Raw genomic sequence first — 25917 nt, 5'->3', positions numbered from 1 at the left:
ACATCTACACAAAACATGCAAATGGTTGTTTATAACAGCTTATTCATAATTGCCAAAACTCAGAAGCAACCAAGATGTCCTTCAGTAGGTAAATAAATGAATAAACTGTGATACATCCAGAGAATGGAGTAACATTCAGCACTGAAAAAAAAAATGAGCTACCAAACGAAGAAAAGACATGGAGAAAACTTAAATGAATATCAAGTAAAAAGGCTGAATACTGTATGATTCCCACTCTGTGGCATTCTAGAAAAAGCAAAACTTTGGAGACAGTAAAAAGATTGCTACTGGTTGCCAAGAGCTAGCAGGTTTTGAGAGATATATAGGCAGAACACAAAAGGTTTTAGGACACTGAAACTATTCTTATACTATTGTAATGTTAAATACACCTCATGATGTATTTGTCAAAAACTCATACAATATGTAACACAAAGAATGAACCCTAATGAAACTATGGAGTTTAGGTGGTAATGGTATGTCACCATATGTACCACTCCCGTGCCCAACATAAATAGTCAGGGAAGTTGTGCATATTTGGAGGTAAAAGGCTTATGTGAACTCTGTACATTCTGCTCAATTTTGCTATGAACACAGAAATGCTCTTAAAAGTCAAGTCTGTTTTTATGGAGCTCCCGGTTGGCTCAGTTATGTTAAGTGTCCAATTCTTGATTTCAGCTCAGGTGAAGATTTCACGGTTCATGAGTTTGAGCCGCATGTTGGAATCTTTGCTGACAGCTCAGAGCCTGCTTGGGATTCTCTCTCTCATCCTCTATCTACCCCACCCCTGTGTGTGCTCTCTCTCCCTCTCAAAATAAATAAATAAAACTTAAAAAAAAAAACAAAACTTCTTTCCTAGATCAAGTAGGCAGTGGAATCATCTATGTTTCTTCTTTGTATACAGCATATTACCCAGTTATTAACTGATCTACCTGAACTATCAAGCAACTCACATTTCTAAATCTTCAATAAAAATATGTCTCAAAAGACCTACTTCCTCTTCCTATATCAGACAGAAACATTTAAGTGCTGCTTAATGTAGTTATAGAATGATATTCTTAATGTAGTTGATAAAAAACATTGTGATTTGAACCAGAAAATACATTCATTTATTCAACAAGTTACATATTGGGAAGCATTTTGAGCCCAGGTACTCTCCTAGACTATGCAGATAATGTAGAGAATGAATCAAAATCTCTACCCTTCTGATGGTATATTGTATTTAGGGAGGCTGTAATGATAATAAAGAAACAAATATATAATATGTTGTTTATGAAGAAAAATCAACCAGGATGGGAGAAAACAAAGTGTTAGGGTTAGAAGGTAGATGGAAAAGAGGATATTCTTTTAAATAAAGAGCTAATGCCCTCTTTGCTCATTAGAGTTCTTTTTTTTTCAGATTTAATTTTATTCATTTAATTTATTCTCATGTTAGTTAATATACAGTGTAGTCTTAGCTTCAGAAGTGATGGGAATCCAGTGATTCATCACTTACATAAAACATCCCAGGGCTCATCCCAAAAGGTGCCCTCCTTAATGCCCATCACCCATTTTCACCACCCCCATCAAACCTCTGTTTGTTCTATTTAAGAGTCTCTTATGGTTTGTTTCCCTCTCTGCTTTTATCTTGTTTTTCCTATCCTTCCCCTATGATCATCTGTTAAGTTTCTCTAATTCCACATGTGAGTTGAAATCACGTGGTATCTTTCTCTGACTGACTTATTTGCATGGCATAATACACTCTAGTTCCATCCACGTTGTTGCAAATAGCAAGATATCATTCTTTTTCATTGCTAAGTAGTATTCCATTGTGTATATATACCACATCTTCTTGATCGATTCATCACTTGATGGACATCTGGGCTCTTTCCATAATTGGTCTGTTGTTGCTAGCACTGCTATAAACATTGGGTGCCTGTGCCCCTTTGAATCAGCACTCCTCTATTCTTTGGATAAATTCCTACTAATGCAACAGCTGGGTTGTAGGGTAATTCTATTTTTAATTTGTTGAGGAACCTCCATACTGTTTTCTAGAGTGGCTGCATCATTTGCATTCCCACTAACAGTGCAAGAGGTTCCCCTTTCTCTACTTCCTCACCAACCTGTTGTTTCCTGAGTTGTTAATCTTAGCCACTTTGACTGGTGTGAGGCAGTATCTCACTGTGGTTTGATCTGTATTTCCCTGATGATGAGTGATACTGAGCATCTTTTCATGTATCTATTTGCCATCTAGATGTCTTCTTTGGAAAAGTGTCTAGGGGTGTGTGGGTGGCTCAGTAGGTTAAGTGAGCAACTTCAGCTCAGGTCATGATCTCACAGTTCATGCATTCGAACCCTGCATTGGGCTCTGTGCTGACAGCTCAGAGCCTGAAGCATGACTCAGATTCTGGGTCTCCCTCTATCTCTGCCCCTCCCCTACTTGTGCTCTCTCTCTCAAAAAAAAAAAAAAAAAAAAAAAGAATAAGGGGTGCCTGGGTGGCTCAGTTGGTTAAGCATCCAACTTCGGCTCAGTTTCAGGATCTAGTGGTTTGTGAGTTCAAGCCCCACATTGGGCTCTGTGCTGATAGCTTAGAACCTGGAGCCTGCTTCGGATTCTGTGTCTCCCCTTCTTTGCCCCTCCCTTGCTCATGCTCTGTCTGTCTGTCTCTCTCTCTCTCTCTCTCTCAATAATAAATAAATGTTAAATAAAATTATAAAAAAAATAAAAATTAAAAAAATTTTAATTTAAAAAGGAAAAGTGTCTATTCATATCTTCTGCCCATTTCTTCACTGGACTTTTTGTCTTTCGAGTATTGAGTTTTTAAGTTTTTTTATATCTGATATGTCATTTGCAAATATCTTCTCCCATTCCATCAGCTGCCTTTTAGTTTTGCTGGTTGTTTCCTTTGCTGTGCAGAAGATTTTTATCTTGATGAGGTTCCAAAAGTTCATTGTTGCTTTTGTTTGCCTTGTCTTCAGACATATGTCAAGTAATAAATTGCTGTGGCCAAGGTCAAAGAGGTTGCTGCCTGTTGGTTTCCTGTCTCACATTTAAGTCTTTCATTCATTTTGAATTTATTTTTGTGTATGGTATAAGAAAGTGGTCCAGTTTCACTCTCCTACATGGTGCTGACCAGTTCTTCCAGCACCATTTACTAAAAAGAGTCTTTTCTCCATTGGATACTCTTTCTTGCTTTGTTGGAGTTTAGTTGGCCATATACTTATGGATCCATTTCTGGGTTCCACTGATCTATGTATCTGTTTTTGTGCCAATACCATACTGTATTAATGATTACAACTTTCTAATACATGGTAATGTCCAGGATAGTGATCCCTCCAGCTTTGGTTTTTCTTTTTCAACTTCACTTTGGTTATTTAGGGTCTTTGGTTGTTCCATACAAATTTTAGGACAGTTTGTTCTAGCTCTGTGAAGAATCCTGGTGCTATTTTAAGTGGGATCACACTGAATATGGGAACTGCTTTGGGTACTACAGATATTTTAACAATATTTGTTCTTCCAATCCATAAGGATGGAATGTTTCTCCATTTCTTTGTGTCTTCTTCAATTTCTTTCATAAGCTTTCTACACTTTTCAGAGTACAGATCTTTTACCTCTTTGGTTAGGTTTATTCCTAGGTATTTTACAGATTTTGATGCAGTTATAAATGGGATTGATTCCTTGATATCTTTCTGTTGCTTCATTATTGGTATATAGAAATGCAAACAATTTTTGTATGTTGTTTTTATATCCAGAGACTTTGCTGAATTCATGTATCAGCTCTAGCAGTTTTTTGGTGGAGTCTTTGGATTCTCCACATAGAGTATCATGTCATCTATGAAAAGTGAAAATTTGACTTCTTTTTTGTCAATTTGGATGCCTTTTATTTTGTTTTGTTGTCTGTTGAGGCTAGGACTTCCAACACTATGTTAAACAAGAGTGGTGAGAGTGGACATCCCTGTCATGTTCCTGGTCTCAGGGGGAAAGCTCTGTTTTCCCGCAATGAGGATAATATTAGCTGTCAGCTTTTCATATATGGCTTCTGTGATGTTTAGGTATGTTCTTTCTATCCCGACTTTGAGAGTTCTAATTAAGGAAGTATGCTATATTTTGTCAAATGCTTTTCTGTGTCTATTGACATGATCGTATGATTCTTATCCTTTCTTCTATTATTGTGATGTATCATGTTGATTGATTTGTGAATACTGAAGCAGCCCTGCAGCCCAGGGATGAATCCCACTTGATTATGGTGAATAATTCTTTTTATATGCTGTTGAATTAGATTTGCTAGTACCTTATTAGAATTTCTGCATCCAGGTTCATCAGAGAGATATTGGCCTCTAATTCTCCTTTTTAGTAGAGTCTTTGTCTAATTTGGGAATCAAGGTAATGCTGGCTTCAAGCTTTCCTTCCATTTCTGTTTTTTGGAATAGTTTGAGAAGAATAGTATTAACTCTGCTCTACTTTAAATGGCTGGTAGAATTCCCCTGGGAAGCCATCTGGTCCAGAACTATTATTAGAAGATATACCTTCTAACAATATAACTATTGTTAGAAGATTTTTGATAACTAATTCAATTTCTTCACTGCTTATGGGTTTGTTTTATTTCCTCCTGTTTGAGTTTTGGTAGGGTGTGAGTATCTAGGAATTGGTCCATTTCTTCCAGATTGTCCAGTTTGATGGCATATCATTTTTCATAGTACTCTCTAATAATTTGTTTTTCTGTGGGGTTCCTTGTGTCCTTTCCTCTTTCATTCATAATTTTAGTTGGGTCCTATTTGGGTCCTCTCTTTTCTTTTTTAGATATGGCTAGGCATTTATTAATTTGATTCTTTCAAAAAAAACAAGCTCTTAAGATTCATTGCTCTGTTTTACTTTTTTTTTTTTTTTGGATTCTATATTGTTTATTTCTGCTCTAATCTATATTATTTCTCCTCTTCTGCTGGCTTTGGGCTTTTTCTTCTGCTGCCTTTCTATCTTCTTTAGGTGTAAGGTTAGGTTTTGTATTTGGGATCTTTCTCACTTGAGATATGCCTGAATTGCAATCTATTTTCATCTTAGGACTGCATTTGCTGCATCCCAAAGGATTTGGACTATCTTATTTGCATTTCATTTGTTTCCATATATATTTTTTTAGTTCTTCCTTAATTTCCTGGTTGAATCAGTCACCTTTAGGAGGATGTTCCTTAACCTCCATGCATTTGGGAACCTTCTAGAGTTTTTCTTGTGATTGATTTCAAGTTTCATAGCACTGTAATCTGAAAATCTGCATGGTATGATCTCAGCCTTATTATACTTGTTAAGGGTGGTTTTGTGATCTAGTATGTGATCTATTTTGGAGAAGGTTTTATGTGCACTCAAGAAGAATGTGTATTCTGCTGCTTTAAGATAAAAAAATTCTGAATATATCTGTTAAGTCCATCTGGTCCAATATGTCATTCAGAGCCATTGTTTTCTTATCAATTTTCTGCCTAGATGATGAGTCCATTGCTATAATTGGAGTATTAAAGTTCCCTATAATTACAGTATTATTATATATACATGTGTTTATGTTTGTGATTAACTGATTTATATATTTGGGTGCTTCCACACTGGGGATATAAACATTTACAATGGTTAGCTTTTCTTAATGGATAGGCCCCTTCTTCGTCTCTTATTACAGTCTTTGTTTTAAAATCTAGTTTGTCTGATATAAGTAAAACTACTCCAGCTTTCTTTGGCCATCCAGTAGCATGATAGATGGTTCTTTATCCCCTCTCTTTCAATCTGCAGGTGTCCTTAAGTCTAAAATGAGTCTCTTGTAGACAGCATATAGATGGATCTTGGTTTTTTATCCATATTCTGATACCCTATGTCTTTTGATTGGGGCATTTAGTCCATTTACATACAGAGTGATTACTGAAAGATATGGATTTAGTGCCACTGTAGATTTAGTGCCATTATCTGTAGGTTTCATGTTTGTGGTGAAGTCTCTGGTCCTTTGTAGTCATTGTTGCTTTCTACTATCAGAGTCCCCTTCATCATTTTCCATAGTTTTCCACTGTGTTAGGGGAATAGAAAGGAGATGATATAGCTATAGCTTCCTTAGTAAAGGGAGAATAGGAAAAGAGGTCAGAAAGGAAGCCAAGTTCTTCATATGGTTTCACAGGACATTGCGAGGGGAGAAATCAGAAGTTTGGTTGTTAAGCCCAATAAAATGTAAAAGTTCATGAATAAGATAGCTATATATCAAATTAACTTTTGATAATGGCTAGCTCCAAGTCTATCACACATAATATTCATGGTCAAAAAGTCCTAATTACTCCAAATCTTTCCTCTGAATCACTGCTTTTTCAAAAACTTCTTGTAGCATTTACTACATTTTACATACTGTAACTATTGATATATATCCTATCCTATAAAATTTGGGCACCTTGAGAGTAGAATTCATAGTTTATAGTTGTTTAATAGTTTAAAAAAGGGGGGGGCATCATTGGGATGCCTGGGTGGCTCAATTGGTTAAGCACCTGACTCCTGATCTCAGCTCAGGTCATGATCCCAGAGTTGTGGGATGGAGCCCTATGCTGGACTCTGCTCTGAGCATGGAGCCTGCTTAAGATTCTTTCTCTCCCTTTGACTCCCTCCCCTGCTTGCACTCTCTTTCTTAACAAAAACAAAACAAAAAAGGCTACCACTTATTGAGGAAATTTATCATTAGCTCACTTAATCCTATTATCACTTCCATTAGTATTTAGCACATGACAAAATTCAAATTTAGAGGTATTAAATAACTGACACAAAATTATATAGCTAATTCATAGGGTAACATTTTAACTCAGGTTTGTCTGACTCTAGAGCCAATGTTTCATGTTGCCTTTAATCAACTTTAGCATCTAATTTAGAACCTTGTTTGCAAAAGGGACCTAATAATTTTGTACCAAATAAATAACTAAAATAAATAACTCTATCTAAGGACAGAAGATGAATTGGAGTCAGACCAATGATCAGATCAGAATTGGAGAAAACAGGAGAAAAAAAGATAAAATCCTTGATAGGGCTTATAAAAAGTTTGGCATGACTATGTGCTTGCCCATTGGTCCGACTACACCCATCCTTTGATATATTAAACTTGCCATACTTCCTTTGACCATAAGGTCTTTCTAATCAATAGTTTTAACAACCTCTTTTCCCTAAGTTAATTCTACTCATTCTTTTCTATTTGTTTGTTTTTTATTATCTTTGAGAGAGAGAGACAGAGCATGAGCTGGAGGGGGCAGAGAAAGAGGGAGACACAGAATCTGAAGCAAGCTCCCAGGCTCTGAGCTGTCAGCACAGATCCTCACGCAGGGATTAAAATCATGAAGTGCGAGATCAAGATCCGAACTGAAATTGGACGCTTAACAAACTGAGCCACCCAAAGTGCCCCCAATTCTACTCATTCTTGAGAGCCCTGCTCAAGTATCACTTCCTCAAAGTAACTGTCCTTGACCACTGCCTCTCACCTGAACTAAGTCTCTATAATAATCAAGTAACACCCTGTACTCTTTTATACTTTATCACAATATAAATAAATGTATACTTATTTAATGCCTCTCTTCTCTGCAAGAATAAAAGCAGCATAAGGGCAGTATCCTCATCAAGTGCACTGCAAATGATTAATAAATGCTTAAAATTGTTTATAATATTACTCTAATATTATGTTATTATTTAGGAAATGATTTAATAATAGAGACATCCATTACAAATTATTATAGAGGAGATAGTGTCTGATCAATTCTCTTGGGGAAAAAATAAATAAAAACAAGATTTAAAAACAAAAAAAAAACCAACACAGAAGGCAGGCAAGATGTGAGAAGCCAAAATACCAAAGGAAAAGAAAAGGGAGGGTTAAGTCTGACATTCTCCACTATTTTTTCCTCTTGAGGCAACTAGCTGCATACTAGACCTTTTGGCAGTCTCACAGGACTGCAGAGACAGAAATTAGAGTTCAGGGCTTATTAAGACAGGTATGATCTGAGGGGCTGAGATTCCAAAGTAAAGGCAAGCACAGAAAAATGAGTCTGGAAATTCTGGACTGCATTTGTCCTTAGGGTATTTACTGAATCTGAACCTGTGCATGGAGCAAGAAGCTGGAAAAAAAAAAAAAGTGCCTATTTTAAAGCCAAAAAGGTAAGTAGAACTTCTGGTAGGTTCGCAGTGCTGGGAAAAGAAAAATTACAGTTAAGAGCCTGCCAAGAAGGACAGGCTCTGGCAAATACCCCAGGATTCTATTTGATACCTCTAAAGGACAACACTCTTCAGAGTAAGGGGGAACTGAATTTAAACCAGCTCTTAAGAAGTCTAAAACAAAGCCTCAAGTCATCTCAATCCTGTACTGGATCAAGGTCATTTGCTCCTACTTTTAAATAGTACTATAAGAAAATGGAATCCTTTCTAGAGAGCAATATTATCATTAAAACACTCCATAATTTTTTACACACAATATCTGACATTCATTTAAAAAATTACCAGAAATGCTAGGAGACAAGACCAAATGACTGAAAGACAAGAGAAAAAGCAGACAATAAGAAAACACCAAAAGTCAATCCAAATATTTTAATTATCAGATGCAGATTTAAAAATAACTGTGATTAATAAGTTCAGGAAAACAGATAATAAGATGGGAATTTCACCAGAAACTTGGATAACAACAAATAAAAAAATCATTGAATTCAAATTCTAAAACTAAAAAGTAAACATAAAATTAATAATAAAACATGCTTTTAACAGACTTGACGCTAAGTAAATCAGAAAACAGATCAATAGAAAATACGCACATGAATAACCAAAAAAGAAAAAAAAAGAAGAAAGATGGAAAACAGAGAAAAGCACATGAGAGGCACAGGCTACTGTGGGGAATAAGACTAAGAATTCCCTGAGCCTGCATTGATAAAAAAGTACAAAGCCATAGGACGCTCATACCAAAGCCTGGGCAAACAAGATTAGGCCCCCAGGATGGGGGAGGGGGGGACAAAGGCCCCCAGGAGAGAGACGGGGGACAAAGGTCCCCAGAAGAGAGAGGGCGTAGCAAAGACCCCAATACAAAGGTATATGAGGTAAGCAAGATTAGGTATTCAGGGCAAAAACACCCCCCAATTTAGTACTATAGCAGAAAGCTGCTTTCACAGGAAGGAAGAACCAAATTAGGGAAACAGGTAAATAGGGCTATAGGCCTCTGCAGGTGAAGCTGCCCAGAATGGAACTAATAACCAAAAGAAATGTGTTGTTAACACTAAGGTTACATGCTCTGTCTTATCCCCCAGGCTGGCTAAGACAAACAGACGCAGCGCCTCATGTCAGCCATTAACATCCATCTGCCCAGACCCAAGATTTTGGTTTATATTGACCCAAATAACTCCATATATCTTCAAAACCTCTTTTAGCTCATGCCTATGAGTTAATGTTCTCAAATTCATTGTTTCTCTATGTATGCCCATCACCTTTGTAAGTCTTCTGATCTTAATAAATATGGGGTAAGGACCCTTATTCGGGACTCTTTTCTTTTCCCAGCTATCTCTCACATTTAAATCCTGCATCCACTTTCTTGCTGGACAAGAAGGAACTTTAGACCCAGAGTCTACGGCAGGCTACAGAGAAAAAGTGAACATACAGTTCTACAGATTCCCAGAAGGAGTAAATGCAAGACTGGGGCAGGAACAATATCCTAAAAATATTCCAAACCTGACAAAAGACACAGATTCAAAAGGGTCTATGGAATTCAAGCAACTTAAACACAAAGAAAACCACCAAGAAGAATTATTTAAAACTGAAGATAGGCACCTGGATGGCCTAGTAGGTTACATATCCAACTCTTGATTTAGGCTCAGGTCATAATCTCATGGTTTGTGGGATCAAGCCCTGCAATGGGCTCTGTGCTAACACTGCAGAGCCTGTTTGGGATTCCCTCTCTCCCCCTCTCTCTCCCTCAAAAATAAATAAATTAACTAAAAAACTGATAAACTAAAAAACAACTCATGAAAACCAAAGACACTGCTGCCCTAACAACAACAACAACAACAACAACAAGAAAGGAGAATCAGAAGACAATAGGATATATTTAAAATACTGAAGTAACTGCCAAGCTGGAATTCTATGCCCATAAAAAAGACCCTTCAGAAAACTTCCAAATTTATCCCAGGAAGCCAGCATTACTCTGATACCAAAACCAGATAAAGAAACTACAGAAACAGAGGAACTACAGGCCAATATCTCTAATGCACATAGATGCAGTAATCCTCAACAAGGAATTTGCAAACCGAATCCAACAATACATTAAAAATATCATTTACCACAATCACACAATCAAGCGGGATTTGTTCCCAGGGTGCAAGGGTGGTTTGGTATTCACAAATCAATCAACATGATACATCAAATCGACAAGAGAAAGGAGAAAAACCGTGATCATTTCAATAGATGCAGAGAACGCATCTGACAAAGTACAACATCTATTCATGATAAAAACCCTCAAAAAGCAGGTTTAGAAGGAACATACCTCAGCATAAAAAAGGTCATATATGGAGAAACCCAGAGCTAGCATCATACTCAATGGTGAAATACTGAGAGCCTTCCGCCTAAGATCAGGAACAAGACAAAGATATCCACTCTCACCACTTTTATTCAACAGAGCCCTGGAAGTCCTAGCCACAGCAATGAAACAAGAAGAAGAAATAAAAGGCATCCAAGATTGGTAAGGAAGAAGTAAAAACTTTCACTATTTGCAGATGACATGATTCTACATATAGAAAGCCCTACAGGTTCCTCCAAAAAACTCGTAGAACTGATAAATTAATTCAGTAAGGTCATGGGATACAAAATCAATATACAGAAAGCCTTTGCTTTTCTATACACTAATAATGCAATAGCAGAAAGAGAGATTAAGAAAACAATCCCATTTACAACTGCACCAAAAATAATAAAAGATGTAGAAATAAACTTAACCAAAGAGGTGAAAGACCTCTACTCTGAAAACCGATGAAAGAAATTGAAGATGACAAAAAGAAACAGAAAGACATTCCAGGCTTGTGGATTGGAAGAACAAATATTGTTTAAACGGCCATTCTACCCAAAGCAACCTACAGATTTAATGCAATCCCTATCAAAATAACCAACAGCATTTTTCACAATACTAGAACAAATAATCCTAAAATTTGTAGGGAACCACAAAAGACCCCAAATTGCCAAAGCAGTTTTGAAAAGGAAGAACAAAACGGGAGGTATCCCAAACCAAGATTTCAAGACCTGATACAAAGCTGTAGTAGTAATCAAATCAGTATGGTACTGACACACACACAAAAACAGACACATAGATCAATGGAACAGGACAGAGAGCCCAGAAGAAAACCCACGATTATATGGTCAATTAATCTTTGACAAAGGAGGCAAGAATGTACACTGGCAAAAAGTCTCTTCAACCTACCTATGGCATTGGGGAAATTGGACAGCTACATGGAAAAGAATGAAACTAGACTACTTTTCGCACGCACAAAAATAAAATTGATTAAGGACCTAATGTGGGACCTGAAACCATAAAAATCCTGTAAGAGAACACAGACAGTAATTTCTCTGACATTGGATGTAGCAACCATTTTTTGGACATGTCTCCTGAGGCAAGGAAAACAGAGGCAAAAATTAACTACTGGGACTACATCAACATAGAAACTTCTCCGCAGCAAAGGAAACAATCAACAAAACTAAAAGACTGAATCGGAGAAGATAATTGCAAATGGCATAGCTGATAAAGGGTTAGTATTCAACACATATTAAGAGATTTATCCAACTCAATACCAACAAAACAAATAATCCAGTTTTTAAAAATGGGCAGAAGAAGTAAACAGCGTGAACAGGCATTTCTCCAAAGAAGATATATAGACGGCCAACAGACACATGAAAAGATGCTCAACTAATCATCAGGGAAATGCAAATCAAAATCCCAATGAGATATCACCTCATACCTGTCAGAATGGTTAAAACCAACAACACAAGAAACAAGTGTTGGTGAGGATGTGGAGAAAAAGGAACCCTTGTGCTCTGCTGCAGGAATGCTGTGGTGTAGCCACTGTGGAAAACAGCATGTAGGTTCCTCAGAAAGTTAAAAATAGAATTACCTTATGATCCAATAATTCCATTACTAGGTATTTACCCAGAGAATACAAAAACACTAACTCCAAGGGATACATGCACCCCAATGTTTACTGCAGCATTATTTACATAGCCAAATTATGGAAGCAGACCAAATTATGGAAGTATCCATTGATAGATGCATGCATAAAGAAGATGTGTTTTATACAACAGAATATTACTCAGACAGAAAAACAAGTGAAATCTTGCCATTTGCAACAGCATGGATGAATCTAGACTATAGTGCTAGGTGGAACATGTCAGTGAGAGGAAAACAAATACCATATGATCTCACTCATATGTGGAAGTTAAAAAATAAAGGACACAAAAGAGACTTAAAAAAACAGACTCTTAACTACAAAGAACAAAAGAATGGTTACTAGAGGGGAGGTGGGTGGAGGAATGGATGAAGTAAAAGGAGATGATAAGCACTGAATGATGTACAGAATTGCTGAACCACTATATTGTACATCTGAAACTAATATATGTTAACTATGTTGAAATTAGTATTTTTTTAAATTTTTTTTTTAATGTTTACTTTTGAGAGAGAGAGTCCGAGTGCAAGCAGGAAAGGGGCCGAAAGAGAAGGAGACCCAGAATCCAAAGCAGGCTCCAGGTTCTGAGCTGTCAAACACAGGGCCTGATGTGGGACCTGAACTCACAAATGGTGAGATCATGGCCTGAGCTAAAGTCAGACACTCAACCAACTGAGCCACCCAGATGCCCTTAAATACGTTTAAGCATAAAACTATTAGGCTAAAATTCTCTGAGTTTTATGAAAATATGAAAATAAGAGTTTAAGGGAAAAAACCAGGAAGAAATAAAATTTCTCATTATTAAAGAAAAAGAACCCTTCAAACATGAAGACAAAATAAAAAATACTTTCAGATAAGAACAGAACATTCACTACCAGTAGACCCATAGTAAAAGAAAAGAACTATCTATGAAGAAAGGAAGTAATGTCAGGTGGAAGCATGGTAACACAGGAAAGATTCAAGAATACTAGAAAGAGGAAGTATGTGAGTAAAACTAAATAATTATAGATTTAAAACAGGGGCGCCTGGGTGGCTCAGTCAGTTGAGCGTCCGGCTGCGGCTCAGGTCATGGTCTCACAGGTTCGAGCCCTGCGTCAGGCTCTCTGCTGACAGCTCAGAGCCTGGAGCCTATCTTCAGATTCTGTGTCTCCCTGTCTCTCTGACCCTCCCCTGCTTATGCTGTCTCTCTCTCAAAAATAAATAAATCATTTAAAATAAAAAAAAAGATTTAAAACAAAAAAAAAACAAGCAACCAAGAGGAATAAGATAAATGTAATGAAAGAGCAATAAGGGTCTTGTGTTATCCAGAATATAACAGCAGTAATTTTGTGCAAAAATGGCCATAGGGTTGCCTGTGTGGCTCAGTAAGTTGAGCATTTGACCCTTGTTTTCAGCTCAGGTCATAATCTCACAGTTCGTGAGATCTTTGCTGATGGCATGGAGCCTGCTTGAGATTCTTTCTTCCTCTCTCTCTCTCTGCCCCTCCCCGACTCATGCGTGTTCACATGCACACACTCTCACTCTCAAAATAAATAAATTTTTAAAAAATGGCCACAATAATTTCTTCATTCCTTATGCATACTCCTTTACAATGTGATGTAGCTACCTTCCTGTCAAGAGGTGGAATCTATTTCTTTACCTCTTTAATTTGGATTTTGGCCATGTGGCTTGCTTTGGCCAATGGGGGTTCAAAAACATGATACAGCACAGACTTGAAATGTACTTGCCCATTACAATTTGTCCTCTCTTGCTACTCTTAGAATTTTAAGCCAACAGTTGAATGAACCTTCCTCCTAGAATGGCCACATGGAAAACAAATACGCTGGCCAAAAGCATGCCAACCAACAAACATGTAAGTGAGGCTGTCTGGCCCCAGCCAAACCACCAACAGACCACAGAGATCAGTATAGCCTTAGCCAAACTGAAAATCCAGAGTCATAAGCTATTAAGTTATTTTAAGGTTCTTATGAAGCAAAAACTAGCTGAATACAGAACCGAATATATTCTGAATACAGAATATATGTACGTATATCAGTGGTTCTCAAACAAGGTTGACTTTGTTCCCCAGAGATTTCTGGCAATGTCTGGAGGCATTTTGGGTTGTCACAACTGGGTCAATGTTACTGGCATCTAGTGACTAGAGCCCAGGGATACTGCAAAACATCCTATGAGGTCTACAAAAATTTATCTGGCCCAAAATGTCAACAGTGCCAAGGCTGGGAAAACCTGAAAGCATGACAGAATGAGGCAGCCTTTTGAATGATCCTATCCAACAGCATTTTCTTCAATGATGAAAATGTTCTGTATATGTGTTACTCAACATAGTAGCCACTAGCCACATCTGGCTAGTAAGCATTAAAATGTGGGTACGTTGACAGAAGAACTAGAGTTTTTATTTTATTCAAAATAGTTTTAATTAGTTAAAATTTAAGTAGTCACATACAGCTAGTGGCTTATGTACTAGATAGCACATCTCTAAAATTTAGATGCTAGAGATATTGAGAGTAGTGAAAATTAGATGGGATAACAGTGGAAAAAATGAGTTTGATAAAGTTAAGGCCCACAGTCACTTGCTACAAATAAATATTCCAAACATTCTTTGTCTCAGTATCCATAAATCCAAAATGTACTACACTGATAAAATAAACTGAAAAAAAATAATAACTTTACCATATCCTGCAAAAACAATTATTCATCAAATGTTGGCAGACAACTTTACCTATAAGGCCTTCCCAGATTATTAGCATAAAATCCCTAGGAATTTCCTATGTTTTTTTTTTAAAGTTTAAAGTGATTTAAGAAGAACTGCTGCATTTTAGAGGCCTTCAAATTGTACCAGATGAATAGCTTTTAATCAAATAACTTCACGTAATTAAATATTCAATTACTTTATTACTTACTTCTCTGCAGCAGTTCATTATCTTTTCTTATCCTCTTCTTTATCCCCACCCCATTCACCCTAAGAGAAGAAAATGCTGGTACAATTCCACAGATTTTTTTTTTCAACTTGTCAGCATTAAGTAGGTCAGTTTTCTGCTCTAGTGGGTGTTTTGGCAATAGGTTTTCTTACTAGAATACCATGGCTACTCTGCCTGGTAAGCACATACCACAAAGGAAAAAAGATTCTGAATAACTCCTAGAGAAATAACAGGCTGCCTGATCTCTAGAAGAAAATCCCTGAGTCCTAACTGAATACCATCAGGAAGTTCTGACAAAACAAAAAACAAAAACAAACAAAAACAAAAAAACAGAAAAAAAACTCCAAACTTTTTTCTATATCATAAAGTCCAAAGGTTTTAAAGGCCCTTAGTAGCTAGCAACCCACAAAGATTTCATTGATACTCTAATATGTACTCAGCCTAATCCTAATCAGTGAGATTATAAATCAAAGTTAATAAAGGATACCCAATCTACCAGATGCTTTAAGAATTCCAATAGAAGAAACCTTAGTGTTAAAACTAAAATTCTGGAAAACATCTCCCTGGTAAGATATAACTTCCTTGTAAAGAAATATTTTTTTTAATCAAAAATGAAACTTTTAAGGGTGCCTAGGTGGCTCAGTCAGTTAAGCTTCCAACTTCGGCTCTCATAGTTCATGAGTTTGAGTCCCGTGTCGGGCTCTGTGCTAACAACTCAGAGCCTGGAGCCGGCTTTGGATTCTGTGTCTCCCTCTTTCTCTGTCCCTCCCCTGCTCACACTCTGTCTCTGTCTCTCAAAACTGAATAGATGTAAGAAAAAAAAATTTTTTTAATCAGTATTGCCTCTCTGTTGTCAGTCTGAGTACTCAGTTTTACATTTTTTCATTTGTAAATCAAATGTTAAAGAAGAAACTTGACAGGTACATATTCACCAGTTTACTTCATACTAGATCCAAAGTTCTTACAGAGGCAAGATTAATATCCCCTATTAAGAATAGGGCTTCAAATGAAAACAAGGCTGAAACAAATGTATTTACTGGATTTGTTTCCCAGAAAATTCCAAGAATTTTGACAAATCTAGTAGAGGAAAATGTATATATTGCAGGCCAGATCACTAATAGACAGGACTATAGAGTAAACTTAAGTTTGCTAGAAATAAATTACATGAAAAAATAATGCATCGTGACCAATATTCATATTACTATAACATATGTTGACGTTCACAATTGATGGGGGTGGTATGGTATGTGGGTGTGTGTTGTGTGTATCCAAAGTCAGCTCCATCCTGGAGACCAATTATCACCTAAAGAGAAATCCCTACCTAAGGGTGAAAAAAGTTTGCTTGGAGACAATAAGCCACTGCACTAACAGTATTTTCATTTTCTAATATTTCCATTTATGTGTGTCTTCCTATATCCCAATATCATCTAGGAAGCCATCGTTCTTCCAGCTTTATACTATGATTTCTATAATTTTCTCTTTTATGATCAGTAATCTACCCATCTCAAAATATATTCTTCTGTTCGTTTAAATTCTATCTGAATCTCTTTCATCAAATTGTTTGGAACAGAAAATGGTATTCAAAGCATGTGTTTTGTTTTGTTTTTTTTAAAAAGACTATGGTATCATGGCAAAAGCTAACAGATGGTTTGATGTAGCATATGTACTTTATTTTCTATAGCTCTTTTGCTCTATATACCATATCTCTAATAGGGCTGTAACACAGATGAAAGAATATTGGACTTGAAGTCAGAAGACCCGTGCTAAAATCCCCATGGACACTTTCAAACTATATGACTTTAAATATGTCACATGTCTATGGCCCTGATTTTATACATATCTTTTCTTATTTTATAAGATAGGCAAGAACAAAGCTAATACTATTCCTGTATCTTGGATAGAGAAATAGATAAATGACCAAAATAACTTTGGGGTGCCTGGGTGGCTCAGTAGGTTGAGCGTCTGACTTCGGCCCAGGTCATGATCTCACAGTTCGTGGGTTCGAGCCCTGCGTCAGGCTCTGTGCTGACAGCTCAGAGCCTGGAGCCTACTTCCCATTCTGTGTGTCCCTCTCTCTGCCCCTCCCCTGCTCATGATCCGTCTCTGTCTCCCAAAATTATATAAATGTTAAAAAATTAAGAAAAAAAAGGGACCAGACACTTAGTATTTTTTTTTAAATTAACTTTAAAATCATATAATTGGGTCATCTTGGTGACTCAGTTGGTTGAGCATCTAACTTCAGCTCAGGTCATGATCTTGCAGTTTGTGAGTTTGAGTCCCACATCGGGCTTGCAGCTGCCAGACAGTCAGCACAGAACCCACTTTAGATTCTCTGTTCCCCTCTCTTTAGCTCTCCTTAGCTTGTGCTCTCTCAAAATTAAATAAATATTAAAAAACAAAATAAAATCATATGATTAAACAGTCATTGTTTAAGATGGGACCATATGTGTATTGTGGTTTCTACTGACATCTTTCTTAAGTGTATTACCTTAAACTATATTAACAGAGACACACGGCTTATGTGTATCGCCTTACTTTAATAGGCTTAGATGCCAAAAGATCACCAGAAATTAATTATATTTATCTACTTATCTATAAAAATGAAAAACAAATGTACCTAAAACATAGCTCATGTTTAGAAGGCATAACATGCGAAGAGTATTTTAAAAACAAAAAAGAAGGGGCACCTGGGTGGCTCCGTTGGTTAAACGCCGACTTCGGCTCAGGTCATGATCTCACAGTTCATGGGTTCGAGCCCTGTCTCAGGCTCTGTGCTGACAGCTCAGAGCCTGGAGCTGCTTCAGATTCTGGATCTCCCTCTCTCTCTGCCCATCCCCTGCTAATGCTGTTTCTCCCTGTCTCTCAAAAATTAATAAATGTTAAAAAGATTTAAAAAAACAAAAACAAAAATAACCCCACAAAAAACAAAAAAGGGCAAATGACAATGACAGATGACAGAAGGAGGAATATAAATGCATAATACAAACATTTGGTCCATTAATTCTATTTCTAGGAATTATACTAAGGGCATAATACAAGTATACAAAGATGAATGTAAAAACATTCACCATAGCACCATTTATAACAGTAAAAATTATAAGCTTAAATGTTAAAAAAAAAGTTGGGGGACTGGCTGAATATAAATTATGGCACATCTACCATGGCATACAATGTAGCTTTTTAAATTATGAGGGGCTAAAACAAGCATCTCCTTCAAGAAAATGAGAACACATTATGATAATGGGATAAAGGACAAATGTCATTTGCAAACGCATTCTAAAGTTATCATGCTTACATTTGCTTTTAGAAAGAGTAATAAATTTATTTTAAAATTTCATTAAACATGAAAGTAGAAAGATTTTTGTGCTTATCCAAGGAATTTTTAAAAATCTTTTTCCATTTTATATATTTATATATGCATTTAGAGAAGGAGTGTATGAGCAAGGGAGAGATGTAGAGGGAGAGAGAATCCCAAGCAGGATCCACGTTCAGAGTGGAGCCCGACACAGAGCCTGATCCCACAACACTGGGAGTGTGACCTGAGCCAAAATCAAGAGTCAGCTCAACTGACTGAGCCACCTAGGCGCCCCTATCAAAGGTATTTTTCAAAATGATATCTACTTAAACATCAAAGCTCACATTCTTTTTTGAAGTTCTCTCCAATGCTCCCAGCAAAGTTAGAAGCTCCCACCACAGTCTCCCACACACTCTTTTAGTATCTTTGTTCTCGGAGTCATTACCAATCTGCACTCGGCATTGTCTTGGCTTCCTTATGAGACTAATTTCCTTGAGGACAAAAATCAGGACTTAAGCGTTTTTATCTTAATACTTAAAACAGATCCCAGCACACAGCAGACCCTCTATAAAATGCTTGTTGAATGTCTACATTCAAACTCTACTTTTCTGCTGATGAGATACTCAACTTTAGGCTATGTTAGACAAACCCCTCAGCCTCAGGTTTTTTTGCTTGTTTGTTTTTTAGCAACAATGGGGATACAAAACCAGAACCTATTTTAGAGCATTGTGTAAGGGAATCAAGACCTGTGTATAAACATATTTGACCTGACTGGTATATACATGACATGCAAATAAATGCTACTCTGCTTTGCTTTTTTCCTGATGACAGTATATCATTAAAAAATCAGGGAAACTCATCTACTTAAAGAGAACTGAAATGCTCAAAATGAATTGTACAGACCATAATCCTGCAGAAATTTAAATTTTAAAAAATCACTTACCTGCACTTGTTTGGGAAAGTAGTAAAACCGCTAATTATTCTAAAGGTGAAGAGTCTACTTCTCTATTTTAGACAGCTGTTGAGTATTGATACTATAGTTCAATGGTGCTCAAGCTTTAGCATGCATCAGAATCACCCAGAAAGCTTGTTAAGGCACAGATTGCTGGCCCCTAGCTCTAAGGTTTCAGATTCAGTAGGACTGGGCAGAAGCCCCAGAATTTACATTGCTAATAAACTCCTAGATGATGCTGATGATGCTGGCCCAGGGACCTCATTTTGAGAATCACTTACATAGGTAATTTAGCAATCAAGTCTACAGTCTTTCCCAAGAATTTTTCTGATACTATGGGGAAAGTTACCTCTTTCTCTCTAGGATTGAGGTTATAAAACCAATATATATAAACTGGGGCTGCTTGCAGCCTTATTCTTTAAGTACATAAAGTTACCTGTCTCAGAAGGAAAAGTATAGAAAAATAGAGCTGAGTAATAAGGAATAAAAGTGGGAGCCCCTGACTGTCATTTGAGCCTCTAATTCTCTACTAAATCATATTTGACTCTGAATTATTCAATTACTTGGGCAGTACTCTTTTTCCCCCTTAAATTGGGTTTCTGTACCCTGCAACTATTAAGAGCCCTACCTAAAACTGTGGGGAGAAGGGATGGAAGATACGAAGGCACAAGGCTCTAATAACACACAGCTGTCCAGTGGAATAGCAAATTTTCAGATGAGATTGCATTTTGGCTATAACCTTATAGTCCAAAAGAAGCTACCACATTTGAGGAGTTTCTTGGAAACTAATTCCCTCACTAGGATTTGTGACCAAAATTGTTTTCACAAGTTTACACTTAAGTTTCAGTGGATACCACAGGAAATGAGACAGTTCTGCCTAAATCAATACCTAACCTCACTTAACTTTATTAGTTGTAACTTACAGTGAGGAATATCTCTAAATGTAGCCACATAGTGCCATAATTTATTTGGCCTATATCAACAATTAAAATGTGTGATTTATTCCTCTATTCACTTTTATGTAGTCTCTACTACATAAAAGATACCATGGTAAATCTGTCCAGCAAGTAGAAGTAGAAATTCACCAAACAACCAGATTTAGGAGCCATCTACACGGAGATGACAATTGAAGCCAGGAAACTTGAGAGTCTGCCAAGGAGATGTTCTACAAAGAGCCTCAACCTGGTTCAAAGATGAGCTTTGGGAAGCTGGGGTGGGGTAGGGGCCCTTAGTCCCCAATCTACAAGTAAAGTGTAATAGACAGGCACATTTTTGTGATGAGAGTGACCATTGCTTATTTTAGATTCTAAAAGGAGGACAAGTTAAGAACTACCAGTATAAGGAGAGGAAATATCAAAGGGGAGAGGAATGCTTTTATCAAGAAGAGAAATCGTGGGGTATCTGGGTGGCTCAGTCGCTTAAGCATCTGACTCTCGATTTCAGCTCAGGTCATACATTATCCCAGGGTCGTAGGTCGAGGCCCACATCAGGCTCTGTGTTGATTCTCTGTGTCTCTTCCTCTGCCCTTTTCCCCCACCCCCTACTCACTCTCTCTCTTTCTAAAATAAAAAGAGAGAAATCAAAAGGCATCTATCACTAGGTACCTATGAGAATTATGCTGTGCACATTACATATCATATTGCATTCAATCCTGATAATAATCTTGTGAGATGGATATCAGTAAGTGTTGCAGGATTCCTGCACAGAGAGTCATGACATCGAGGCTTTTTCTTTCCAGGAAGCAACTTTTATTCATGCTGGCACCACTCAGTTGGGTTCGTACCCAAAGAACTGAGCGCCCACATCACATGGCATAGTTTTTTATACATTTTCTATTTGTCTTCCCATATATGGTCACACACATGAACATACAGTCTGAGTTGTCTCAGTCTACAAGGTCATGGGAACTGTAGGCACCTAGATGCACATCCAGGTGACCTTGAAGTCTTCTCTTTTTCTCTCTCCTTAGGGAGGGGTCCCTACCACAGTAGCTCAATTTTACAGATAAGAAAACTGACGCACAAAGAAATCAAGTGACTTGACACAGGCTAAGCAGCTAGCCAAGTTACCACACGGTACTGGAAGGTCAGATGAAACAACAAAGAACTGGGGGCTATCATTTCAACTCCAATGTTCTTCTTTCCGTCATAGCAGAATCTCTGAGAACTTAACTGTTCAGGTCAAAAACATAAACTTTGGAGAGACATCACTTAAAACAGAACTATTTAAATTAATCTGCCTAAATTAAGACATTAAATTGTCAAATAAAATTATTTCTGAGGCTGTACAATCTGAAATCTTGGCAATTTGGCAGACCCTATTAATGTCATCATAAAATTAACAGTTTGAGTCCAAAGCACTGATTCTAGGGGGGCGGGGAAGTCCCTTAAGGATGAAGCTCGCAATTAGAACCAATTTTGATGATTGCAAGTCTTATTCAGTAGAAGTTCAAAACGAAAAAACATGGGTGCCAATAATCAGGGCCAATGAAATATAGCAAAGCTGCTTAAATCATCCTTTTAGCCAATACTAATAAATTCTAGCTCCTAACCTAACAAAAATCTTTTTTTTAATTTACTCATTTAATTTGAGAGAGTGTGTACATGTGCATGCACAGTGGAGGGAGTGGGGTGGCAGAGAATCCCAAGCAGGCTCCACAGTCACAGGAGAACCCAACTCAGGGCTCAATCTCATTAGCCATGAGATCATGACCTGAGCTGAAATCAAGAGTTGAACACTTAACCGACTAAGCCACCTCGGAGCCCTGAACAAAAATCTTTAAAATAAAGTATTTACTAGCGGAGTCACAGCTCTTGCTAGGATCTTTTGCCCTCTTCTAAAAGCTTAGAACCATTAACAGCAACTTTCACAGCAAGTAGGTCTTAACACATCGTAAAGTGGTGTTTCAGAAGAATGTAACATGCTAAAGGTCAGTAGGGAAGCATGAGTTAATCATTTGCATGGAGATTAAAGGTAGGTACTCACAGATACAGTCACACATGATGCTAGATGTTTTCTGCAAGCAAGGCATAGTTGGGTTTTTTTCCTCTCTGTCTCAACTGCTCTCTTTTTGAAAGTATAAATAACATTAAAACACTTTATTGTTGAAGACAATGTAAGTGAAATGAGTTCTAGGATGGATAAATTGATATACACGCAGCTAGAAAAGATCTTTACATAACTGTTGTTCTCTCCATGGAACTAGAACCTAAAATAAAATTGAATAGACGTCATGTAGGAATTGAAACTAGTACAGCCTTTTTTAAAATACAACTTGGCAATATCCATTTACAGATTTTTTTTTGTATAGTTAGTTCTTTTATTTACTATTGTGTGTTTTTTTAAGTCTACCTCCTGTCATTGACCTTGAGCCCAAATGTTGTTTGTTGAGAATAAAAATGCTAGTCTTGCCTTTGTGAAATACAGTGTGCCTCAGCCCTAGCTTCATTTACAGATTTTTAAATAAACATCTATCTAGAAATATATTACACAAAAAACATCAGACCAATCCAATAATTTATGGTGTATCAGTATCAGTGGTTCTCATCAGTGATTCTACATCAGAATCACCCACAGAACTTATAGGACCATAGACTCCTGAGCCCTAACAGAAGAAGTTGTAATTCTCTAGGTCTGAATGGAGGCCAAGAATTTACATTTCTAATGTATTTCCAGGTAACACTGATACTGCTGTTCCAAGGACAACACTAAGAACCACTGATCTATACAACGTACTTCTAGGAAGCCATAAACAGTGAAGTAGATCTATATTGATATTATATATGTTATTATGTTATATTATTATAATATATATGTAATATGCAGTTTTATATGTGTGTGAATATATATACATATATATGTATATGTATGCAGTAGTGTGCTGATAACTGGCTCTGGATGGAATTAGAGAGAAGGAAGCCCTGATTTATAGCATTTGCCAATTTCTATGGTGTAACTACTCCCACAATAGTTAATATCAAGTTACCAATAATTTGGGCTCGTATAATTCTTTAATTACTGGTTCTGGTAAGCCAGTACACACCATGTAGAAAAATACCTAAGAGGATATAAGGTAAAACTGTAATAGCAATTACAGTTGAGTAGAAGGATTATGGGAATTTTATTTTCTTTATGGTTTTCTATGTTTTCTCTATTGTTTTATAACATTCTTACTTTTATAATAAAAAGCTATTAACAGTTTAAAAAATAAAATGAAGTTATCAATTTAGATTAGAGTTCTTGATAGTTGAAATTTAGCAGCCCCTCTTATCAGAAGGGACAAGGATATTTAAATACAAGTTTATCCACTCTTCTTCCACTATGCTTTGCTAACTAGGCCTAGCCAAAGGGAGAAAAAAAAGAGAGCGAATGAGAGAATAAGGCCTAACTGCAAATTCTTTAAACTCCAGCCCTGCCACATCGAGGTGTTAATAGCTGCTCTAGAATTCAAGCGGAAAATAAACTGAGACAGCTGCAACTTAACTATTATAAACCCAGTTTCACAAAATGAATAAGAGCATTATCCCTCTAGCCTTGCCTCATCAAAATGTAGGCTTAGGCTTGATTAACTGTTCACCAAAGTATTATTAATGACAAAAAAAATAGCATATATGTTCCACAATTTAAGACCAAATAACTTAAAGCCATAAAATGAAATGATGTGTACCTATTACATGGTAATATAGATACACTTCCAAAAACAGGACAATGGTCATAAATCATTGTGGAATGGAAAATGTACATTACAAAACTGTGTATATGATCCTATTAATAAACAAAAATACACATTCGTGTATGAATTTATATGTGTATGAATATTTAAAGACCAGAGAGATATAGCCAATGTTAACAGCAATTATCTCTACACTAGGATTAGAGATGATCTGCATTTTCCAAAATACCTACAACAGGGGCACCTGGGTGGTTCACTCAGTTGAACACCCAACTCCCTGATTTTGATTCAGAATATGATCCCTGGATCAGACTCAGCACTGAGCATGAAGCCTGCTTAAGATTCTCTTCCCCCACCCCTACACATGACACAGGTACACACTCTCATTCTCTCAAATATAAAGAAATAAAAAATATAAATTAAAAAATATCTATCTACAGGGATGTCTGGGTGAATCAGTCAGTTGAGCATTCGGCTCAGATCATGATCTCTTGGTTGATGAGTTTGAGCCCCACATCGGGCTCTGTACTGACAACTCAGAGCCTGGAGCCAGCTTGGGATTCTGTGTCTCCTCCTCTCTCTCTCTCTGCCTCACCCCCTGCTTGCTCGCTCACTCGCTCGCTCGCGCAAGCACTCTCTCTCTCTCTCAAAAATAAATATTTGCGGGGCAGGGGCAACACCTGGGTGGCTCAGTCCATTAAGTGTTCGACTCTTGGTTTCAGCTTGGATCATGACCTCATGATTTGGGAGTTCCACCCTCACACTGGGCTCCGTGCTTACAGTGCAGAGCCTGTTTGGGATTCTCTCTCTCCCTTGCTCTCTGCCCCTCCCCTGCTTGCGCTCTCTCTCTCTCTCTCAAAATAATGAACTTAAAAAAATTACAAAAAATACTTTATACAAAAAATTGTTTTAATATATTTACAAAAAAATAAAACAATCACAAAAAGAAAAAAGCCAATTTGAAAAATATCTACATCAGGGGCGCCTGGGTGGCTCAGTCGGTTAAGCCTCTGGCTTTGGCTCAGGTCAGATCTCACGTTCGTGGGTTCAAGCCCCGCATCAGGCTCTGTGCTGACCGCTAGCTCAGAGCCTGGAGCCTGCTTCCGGTTCGGTGTCTCCCTCTCTCTCTGACCCTCCCCCTCTCATACTCTGTCTCTCTCTGTATCAAAAATAAATAAAACATTTAAAAAAAATTTAAAAAGAAAAATATCTACATCAAATATGTATTATTTGGGTAAATTTCTTACTCAAAGTGCAAGGGAAACCCAAATGGTATCAAGTAAATAAAGTGAAGTCAAACCTCACTCTCAACCACAGAAATGTAAAATAAAACAAAATACTACTTTATATCCATCGGACTGCAAGATTAAGCAGATGGTAAGACCAAATACTGGTGAGGATTTGAGGAAATAGGAAGCCTAATACAATGCTGGTGGGAGCATAAACTAGGCAGCCATTCTAGAAAAACAATCTGGCAATATTTAGTAAAATTAATTATGTATATGGACATGTCAGCAATTCCTTTCCTCAGTATATTCCACAAAGAAACCTTTGCATAAGTCAAAGTATAAGGATACACATAACAGTACTATTTGTGTTAGCAGTTTCCAAGCCACACCTAAAACTGCATTAAACAAATAAATAAAATGTAGAAATACGTGCATACAATGGAATATTATACAACTGTCCGTAGTTATAAAGTAGATTTTTTTTTTTTAAGTATGCTCCACACCAGCATGAAGTCCAATGCAGGATTTGAATTCACAACTCTGAGACCAAGACCTAAGCTGAGATCAGGAGTCAGATGCTTAACCTACTGAGCCATCCATGTGTCCCTAAACTAGATTGTTTTTAATAGTTTATTGTCAAATTGGTTTCCATACAACACCCAGTGCTCTTCCCCACAAGTGCCCTCCTCCATCACCACCACCTCTTT

At 37.1% G+C, this 25917-nt stretch overlaps 1 protein-coding gene and 1 long non-coding RNA gene across 11 annotated transcripts in view; one reads left to right on the top strand and one right to left on the bottom strand.

Annotated features, from left to right (window-relative positions):
• NUMB (NUMB endocytic adaptor protein) overlaps nucleotides 1–25917 on the bottom strand; it is a 184873-nt gene that overhangs the window by 115513 nt on the left and 43443 nt on the right. The window lies entirely within an intron of this gene.
• The window catches only part of LOC115302810, a 63344-nt gene continuing 60443 nt past the window's right edge, over nucleotides 23017–25917 (top strand). Inside the window, exon 1 of the long non-coding RNA XR_003913644.1 lies at nucleotides 23017–23063. This is a non-coding gene — a long non-coding RNA (uncharacterized LOC115302810). The remainder of the gene's footprint in view (nucleotides 23064–25917) is intronic.

This window comes from Suricata suricatta, chromosome 9, assembly GCF_006229205.1.
Source record: "Suricata suricatta isolate VVHF042 chromosome 9, meerkat_22Aug2017_6uvM2_HiC, whole genome shotgun sequence".
Lineage (NCBI taxonomy): Eukaryota > Metazoa > Chordata > Mammalia > Carnivora > Herpestidae > Suricata > Suricata suricatta.
The sequence above is the reverse complement of the archived record's forward strand: the minus strand, read 5'-3'. Positions and strand labels throughout refer to the sequence as shown.